The sequence below is a fragment of the Bos grunniens genome, chromosome 19 (genome assembly GCF_055505025.1).
Source record: "Bos grunniens cultivar Pamir isolate PY7600 chromosome 19, Bosgru_T2T1.0, whole genome shotgun sequence".
Classification (NCBI taxonomy): Eukaryota; Metazoa; Chordata; class Mammalia; order Artiodactyla; family Bovidae; genus Bos; species Bos grunniens.
In genome coordinates, this window is record NC_141183.1 from 39,426,396 (window position 1) to 39,434,369 (window position 7,974).

The window sequence follows — 7,974 nt, forward strand, 5'->3', positions numbered from 1 at the left end:
GGTGTCTCCAAATGGCTCACAGGCAGCAGGTCCCAAGAGCATGTCAGAGCTCAAGACCAAGAGTGTTCTAGAGAGTTCCCTCTCCAGGCCACAACTGGGTATATTATGAAAGACTGCGACGGTGGCACTGTGGTCCTATGGTCAGATAAGTTGAAGACTTTGATCCTGCAAAATTTTAGTATTAGTGTTATGCTATGCTAAGTCACTTCAGTCGTGTCCGACTCTGTGTGACCCCATAGACGGTAGCCCACCAGGTTCCCCCGTCCCTGGGATTCTCCAGGCAAGAACACTGGAGTGGGTTGCCATTTCCTTCTCCAATGCATTAAAGTGAAAAGTGAAAATGAAGTCGCTCAGTCGTGTCCAACTCCTAGCGACCCCATGGACTGCAGCCCACCAGGCTCCTCCACCCATGGGACCGTCCAGGCAAGAGTACTGGAGTGGGGTGCCATTGCCTTCTCTGAGTATTAGTGTTAACATGACCTTATTTATTGCCAAGGTGGATGAGGTCTGGGGACACCTGTTACACATAGGTGTCTTTTCATCACCACAGAGGTATGAGCTCATTTTGAGCTGGATCTATGGTCTCATGGGGCTTCCCAAGCAGCTCAGTGATAAAGAATTCAGCTGCCAGTGCAGGAGACTCAGGTTCAGTCCCTGGGTCGGGAAGATTCCCTGAAGAAGGAAATGGCAATCTGCTCCACTGTTCTTGCCTGGCAAATCCCATGGACAGAGGAGCCTGGTGGGCTACAGTGCATGGGGTCGTAAAAGGGTCAGACACGACTTAGTGACTAAATAACAAGTGTGCCCTCATCACTCCTGTGTCCTCCATAGGATAACACCTTGTACATGAATTGAAGAAATCTCCACTTCAATGCCCAGATTACCTCATGCCAACCTCTGGAAGGCTTTCCCTAAGAGGAGTCTTCCCAGTGCCCCATGGATGGCCTTGATCCTCAGGCTGTAGATGAAAGGGTTCATCATGGGGATCACCACAGCATACATCACTGGGGCTACTGAATCCTTCATGTAGTGGGTTTTGAGGGGCTGCAGATATACCATACCAAGTGTCCCACAGAAGAGGGAGACCACAGCCAAGTGGGAGGCACGGGTGGAGAAAGCTTTGTGCTTCCCAGACACTGAAGGTATCTGGAGGATGGTGCTGACAATCCAGACATAGGACATGGTCATGAACCCTCAAGGGGTGAGGAAGATGAAGCAGCCTGTGACAATCAACACTGTGTGAGTGATGTGAATGTTAGAACAGGCGAGCCTCAGTAGGACGTCCATCTCACAGAAGATGTAGCGGATCCTCCAGGACCTCAGAAGGTCACCTTGGTCATGAGGAGGGTGTGATGAGGCCACAGAGGACAGAGAGGGCCCAACACAAGGTGACGAGTGAAATGAGAGCCCAGGGCTCATGGCTGTGGTGTAGTGGAGGGGGCGGCAGATGACCACACAGCGGTCATATGCCATCGTGGCCAGGATGAGGTTGTCCAGAGCCGCCAAGGAGACCAGGAAATAGAGCTGAGTCACACACCCTCCATATGAGATGGCTTTGTTCTGAGACTGAAGGTTTACCACCATCTTGGGGATTCTCTTGGTGACGAAGAAGAGGTCTGTGAAGCAGAAGTTGGCCAGGAAGAAGTACATGGGAGTGTGCAGGCGGGAGTCAGAGCCAATGGCCAGAATGATGAGCACATTTCCCACCACTGTGACCAGACACATGGACAGGAACATCCAAAACAGGACCCACTGCTGCTCAGGATTCTGTGAGATCCCCAGGAGGAGGAACTCTGAGACTCCACTCTGGTTGTCTCCATGCATTTCTCCAACTGTCTGCAACATCATCACCAACAAATGTTTGGTTACTGTTACTTCTGTTAAACAAGGGCATTCACATACACAAGATCAACTATTCTCTTGGCATTAAAATATCTTGAATTAAATTTTATAATATTTTAATACAGATTTTCAACAAAGTAATAACAGGCATAAACATATAACATGGACAATGTGTAACTTCTAGTCATTCCAGCAACTTCTTCTCAGTTCAGTTCAGTTCAGTCACTCAGTCATGTCTGACTCTTTGTGACCCCATGGACTGCAGCACGCCAGGCTTCCCTGTCCATCACCAACTCCCAGAGCTTACTCAAACTCATGTCCATCCAGTCAGTGATGCCATCCAACCATCTCATCCTCTGTTGTCCCCTTCTCCTCTCGCCTTCAATCTTTCCCAGCATCAGGGTCTTTTCCAATGAGTCAGTTCTTTGGATCAGGTGGCCAAAGTATTGGAGCTTCAGCTTCAGCATCAGTCCTTCCAGTGAACATTCAGGACTGATTTCCTTCAGGATTGACTTCTTCTCTGCCATACTTCTTTTTTTTAATTAATTTATTTACTTTAATTGGAGGCTAATTAGTTTACAATATTGTAGTGGTTTTTGCCATACATTGACATAAATCAGCCATGGGTGTACACATGTTCCCCATCCTGAAAACCCCTCCCCATTTCATCCCTCAGGGTCATCCCAGTACACCGGCTCTATGCGCCCCGTCTCATGCATCAAACGTGGACTGGCGATCTATTTCACATATGGTAATATACATGTTTCAATGTTATACTTGTACACCTGTGGCAGATTCATGTTGATGTATGGCAAAACCAATACAATATTATAAAGTAATTAACCTCCAATTAAAATAAATAAATTTATATTAAAAAAATGCTATTCTCTCACATCATCCCACCCTCGTCTTCTCCCACAGAGTCCAAAAGTCTGTTCTTTATCTCTGTGTCTCTTTTGCTGTCTCATATATAGGGTCATCATTACCATCTTCCTAAACTCCATATATATGCATTAATATACTGTATTGGTATTTTTCTTTCTGACTTACTTCACTCTGTATAATAGGCTCCAGTTTCATCCATCTCATCAGAACTGATTCAAATGCATTCTTTTTAATAGCTGAGTAATATTCCATTGTGTATATGTACTACAGCTTTCTTTTCTATTCATCTGCCAATGGACATCTAGGTTGCTTCCATGTCCTAGCTATTGTAAACAGTGCTGTGATGAACACTGGGGTACACATGTCTCTTTCAATTCTGGTTTCCTCGGGGTGTATGCCCAGCAGTGGGATTACTGGGTCGTATGGTCTGCTATACTTATCTGCCATACTCAATATTACAGGAATAATGTCTATGTCTTATTTTAAATTCTACCATCTTACCACATTCTTGAAGTGCTTAAAGGTTAATACATCATGATATTGAGTAGATGTTTAGTTAACAATAATTGCGCCTCAAATAAACCTCACTGGCAATGATACTGCCACTGTGCAAAGATGAACAGATTTTAAAATAATATTTATAACAGGTTATGCACTATAAAAAGGGCTTCCCTGGTGGGCTCAGACAGTAAAGCCTCTACCTGCAATGCGGGAGACCTGGGTTCAGTCCCTGGGTTGGGAAGATCCCCTGGAGAAGGCAATGGCAACCCACTCCAGAACTCTTGCCTGGAAAATCCCATGGACGGAGGAGCCTGGTAGGCTACAGTTCATGGGGTAGCAAAGAGTCGGACATGACTGAGTGACTTTACTTTCTTTCTTTCTTATGCACTATAAGAAATGATTATTATACAACTGGACAAAGGGAGAGAGTAAAAATATTGGAAAGGAGAAGGAAAAATTATCATTTTCATTGATAGGATGATGTATTGGGGAAATCTAAGACAATCAACTGAAATGTCATTGGAAATAAAAATCAGCGTCAGTAAAGTGGCCAATCACGCAATGAATGAATAGACCTCAAAACTAACAGTGGGCCCAGTAAGTCCACCTAGAGTGCAGTTATTAAGACTTAAGATGAATATTTCAGATGCTGGAACTCATTATCTGAGCTTTGTCACTCACTATGAAACCCCAGGCCAGTTACCTGAGCTCTTTCACACTAGCAATCCCCTGTAAATAATGAGTTGTGGTAAGGGTAAAATTAAGGAATAAAGTGCTGAACACAAAGTATTAGCATGTAGTGGACATACAATAAATATTGCCTATTACTGTTATTATATATAGGTAAACAGTTATCTGGTGAGAATACAGTGTGAACAATGACATTATCAGCAAAATAATCTAAGCTTTAAGATGTTAATAAGAATTGAGCAGGACCTTCCAATTCTTCCCCTGGAGAAGGGAATGGCAACCCACTCCAGCATTCTTGCCTGGAGAATTCTATGGGCAGTCCATGGGGTCAAAAGGAGTCAGACACGACTTTCACTTTCCACTTCTCCATTTCTCTATTTAAATAATAAATGGATAAACTCACTAATTTTTTGATATAAAGATGAAGTATTGCACATGTGTGTATTCTCCTGAATTAATCTAAGATTTATTTAACCTATCCAAGTCAAAATCATAACAGGACTTCCTGGAAACAATGACTATTTAAAGTTTCATCTAAAAATAAACATGAGGGACTTCCCTGGTGGTCCAGCTCAGAGATGGACCTAAGACTCTGAGCTCCCAATGCAGTTGGATCCCTGTTCAGGAAACTAGATCCCACATGCCACAACTAAGTCCCAGCACAGCCAAAGAAATAAATAAAAATATTTTAAAAATAAATTTGGACAATGTCGAGAAGAATGCTAGAAAGAGAACATTTTTTCTGTCAAACAGAAAAGCAGTGTGGTACTGGTGCTGGAGTGAACATTCAGTGGAGCTAGACAGAACTTTAGAAACAGAGCCAAGAAAGGTCTCAGGAAGCAAGGATAATAGTCATAAATTATACTGACAGTTATTGAAGATACTTGAGATCCAAGAACTTCTGATTTTTATGCTAGAAATTATTATAATAGTGCCAAACGTTGAAGCAAATGTCCGACTGCTTGTCCTTGGTCTTCCACTTTTTTATAAATTTAATTTTATATTTCTTGAAGATCATAGACACATGCTATAAAGATCCGTATTCACACACACACACTGTTGTTCTTGAAAAATATTTTCTCCATATAACTGAGTATTTTTTCATGTATACCAAACAAGAGAAAAATACATGCTCAACTCTGTCATTTTGTAACTTTGGAAATAAACAGAAAGGACATGCTTTTTACTAAAAAAAATTCTAGTACTAGAAGTTCATCTTAAGAATCAGTTCAGTTCAGTTCAGTTCAGTTGCTCAGTAGTGTTCGACTCTTTGCGACCGCATGAATCGTAGCACTCCGGGCCTCCCTGTCCATCACCATCTCCTGGAGTTCACTCAGACTCACGTCCATCGAGGCAGTGATGCCATCCAGCCATCTCATCCTCTGTTGTCCCCTTCTCCTCCTGCCCCCAATCCCTCCCAGCATCAGAGTCTTTTCCAATGAGTCAACTCTTCGCATCAGGTGGCCAAAGTACTGGAGTTTCAGCTTTAGCATCATTCCTTCCAAAGAAATCCCAGGGCTGATCTCCTTCAGAATGGACTGGTTGGAGCTCCTTGCAGTCCAAGGGACTCTCCAGAGTCTTCTCCAACACCACAGTTCAAAGGCATCAATTCTTCAGCGCTCAGCTTTCTTCACAGTCCAACTCTCACATCCATATATAATCAGACAAAATGTAAAAAACTGTACTATCTTAGAGGTTCATCAGAGCCTTGTTAACAAGAGTAAAAATGTAGAAACAACATAAACATTCAACATTAGAGGTTTTCCTTAAAAATTACAGAATACCTAGGAAATGGCAACCCACTCCAGTGTTCTTCCCCGGAAAATTTCATGAGCAGAGGAGCCTGGTGGTCTACAGTCCCTGGGGTCACAGAGAGTAGGACACGACTAAGGGACTAAGTACACAGGAACAGAAAGAGACTTGTGGTTTCCAGCAAGAGAGAAATAGGAGTGACTGAACGGCTATGGGAGTGATGAAAATGTTCTCAAGTTAGATTGTGATGATGGTTGTATAATTCTGTAAATATATTAAAACCATTCAATTGTGTGCTTTAAATGGGTGAATTTGATGCTTTCCAATATACATTAAGTGCAGACAAATACTGTTTGATTCTACTTACATGAGACACTTAGAAAAGGCAAATTCATAGTGTCAGAAAGTACACTGGTAGATGCAAGGGATTGGGGGGATGGGGAGGTGGAGATTGGGAATGGGAAGTGAGTGCTTACAGGGGACAGACTTTCAGGTCAGGAAGGTGAAAAATTCGGGAGATAAATGGTAGTGAGAGTTGCACAGCAATGTGAATGTACTTAGTGCCACTGAACTGTACAGTTAAATATGATTAATATAGTATGATTTATACTACGTGAGTTTTACCACAGTAAAAAAATTTAAAAATACATCATCAACATTAATCAGTCACAGGCATACATATGTTCCCCCCCCCCCCCCCCCGCCTCTTGAACTCCCCTCGCATCTCCCACCCCTCCAGGTTGTCACAAAGCACTAGGCTGAGTTCTCTGTGTCACACAGCAAATTCCCACTTGCCATCTATTTTACATATGGTAAATAAATGGGTGAATTTTAGGGGTATTGGTTTATATCTCAATAAAGTTATTTTTTAAAGTATATAATCCATTAAATCAGTGGAAAACTCCGAATCTATCATAAATAATGATGTTTAAATTTTTTCATTTATATATGGAAAGTTTGTAACAACTGATAAATTAAAATTTCAGTTTGCTCTTACACAATAAAATAGAAAATCTGCAGTTTACCCCTACTTGACACTAGCGATACCTGCTCAGTGTTGCTGTTATGAGGAAGAGAAACAAGGAAATAAATCAAGTGCTCAGCACTGGCTGAGCCCCTTCTCTAACCAGCTGGGTCCTGGCGCTGAGAGCTCTCCTGAAAGAAGTATGGGTGGGAGGTAGGTAATGGGCTGGGAAAAGCCAGAGGACACTCCAGGACACTGGCCCATCTACTTTCTTGTCCTCAAGGCAAGTGTCCCCCACACTTTGACACGTGCCTCCACAGTGTGACCAAAAAATTTTTAAAACATAAATTATAAAGGAAGTACACATGCCCTTTCTTGAGATGATTCAGTAGGTCTGTTCTGAGAATCAAGTTCTTTTTTAGCAATCACCCTGTGATTTTGATTCCACATTTTGGAAAAAACTGCTCTGAGCCTGTAAAAGTCAGTGGCCAGATGGAAGCAAAGAGGAACTGAAGAGCCTCTTGATGAAAGGGAAAGAGGAAGAGTGAAAAAGTTGGATTGAAACCCAACATTCAAAAAACTAAGATCATGGCATCCGGTCCCATCACTTCATGGCAAATAGATGGGGAGACAACAGAAACATGACAAACTTTATTTTCTTGGGCTCCAAAATCACTGCAGATGGTGACTGCAGCCATGAAATTAAAAGACGCTTGCTCCTTGAAAGAAAAGCTATGACCAACCTAGACAGCATACTAAAAAGGAGAGACATTACTTTGCCGACAAAAGTCTGTATAGTCAAAAATATGATTTTTTCCAGTAGTCATGTATGGATGTGAGAGATGGACTGTAAAGAAAAAGAGTACCAAGAATTGATGCTTTTAAACTGCGGTGTTGGAGAAGACTCGAGAGTCCCTTGGACTGCAAGGAAATCAAATCAGTCCATCCTAAAGGAAATCAGTCCTGAATATTCATTGGAAGGGCTGATGTTGAAGCTGAAGCTCCAATACTGCGGCTACCTGATGAGAAGAACTGACTCATTTGAAAAGACTCTGATGCTGGGAAAGATTAAAGGTGGGAGGAGAAGGGGACGACTGAGGATAAGATGGTTGGATGGCATCACTGACTTAATGGACATGAGTTTGAGCAAGCTCAGGGAGTTGGTGATGACAGGAAAGCCTGGCATGCTGCAGTCCATGGGGTCACAAAGAGTTGAACACAACTGAGCGACTGAACTGAATGGAACTGAGATGGCCTTAAACACACAAATCCCTCTGCAGTGTGACTCAGCAGAAAGAATGTAGGCATGATTTGGAAAAGGGCTCCAAACTGAATTTTGA

The 7,974-nt window shown here is 42.5% G+C and overlaps 1 pseudogene; it reads right to left on the minus strand.

Moving 5' to 3' along the window:
• Window positions 1-885: 885 nt before the first annotated feature.
• Window positions 886-1,824, minus strand: LOC147352307 (olfactory receptor 1D2-like; annotated as a pseudogene).
• Window positions 1,825-7,974: the final 6,150 nt, after the last annotated feature.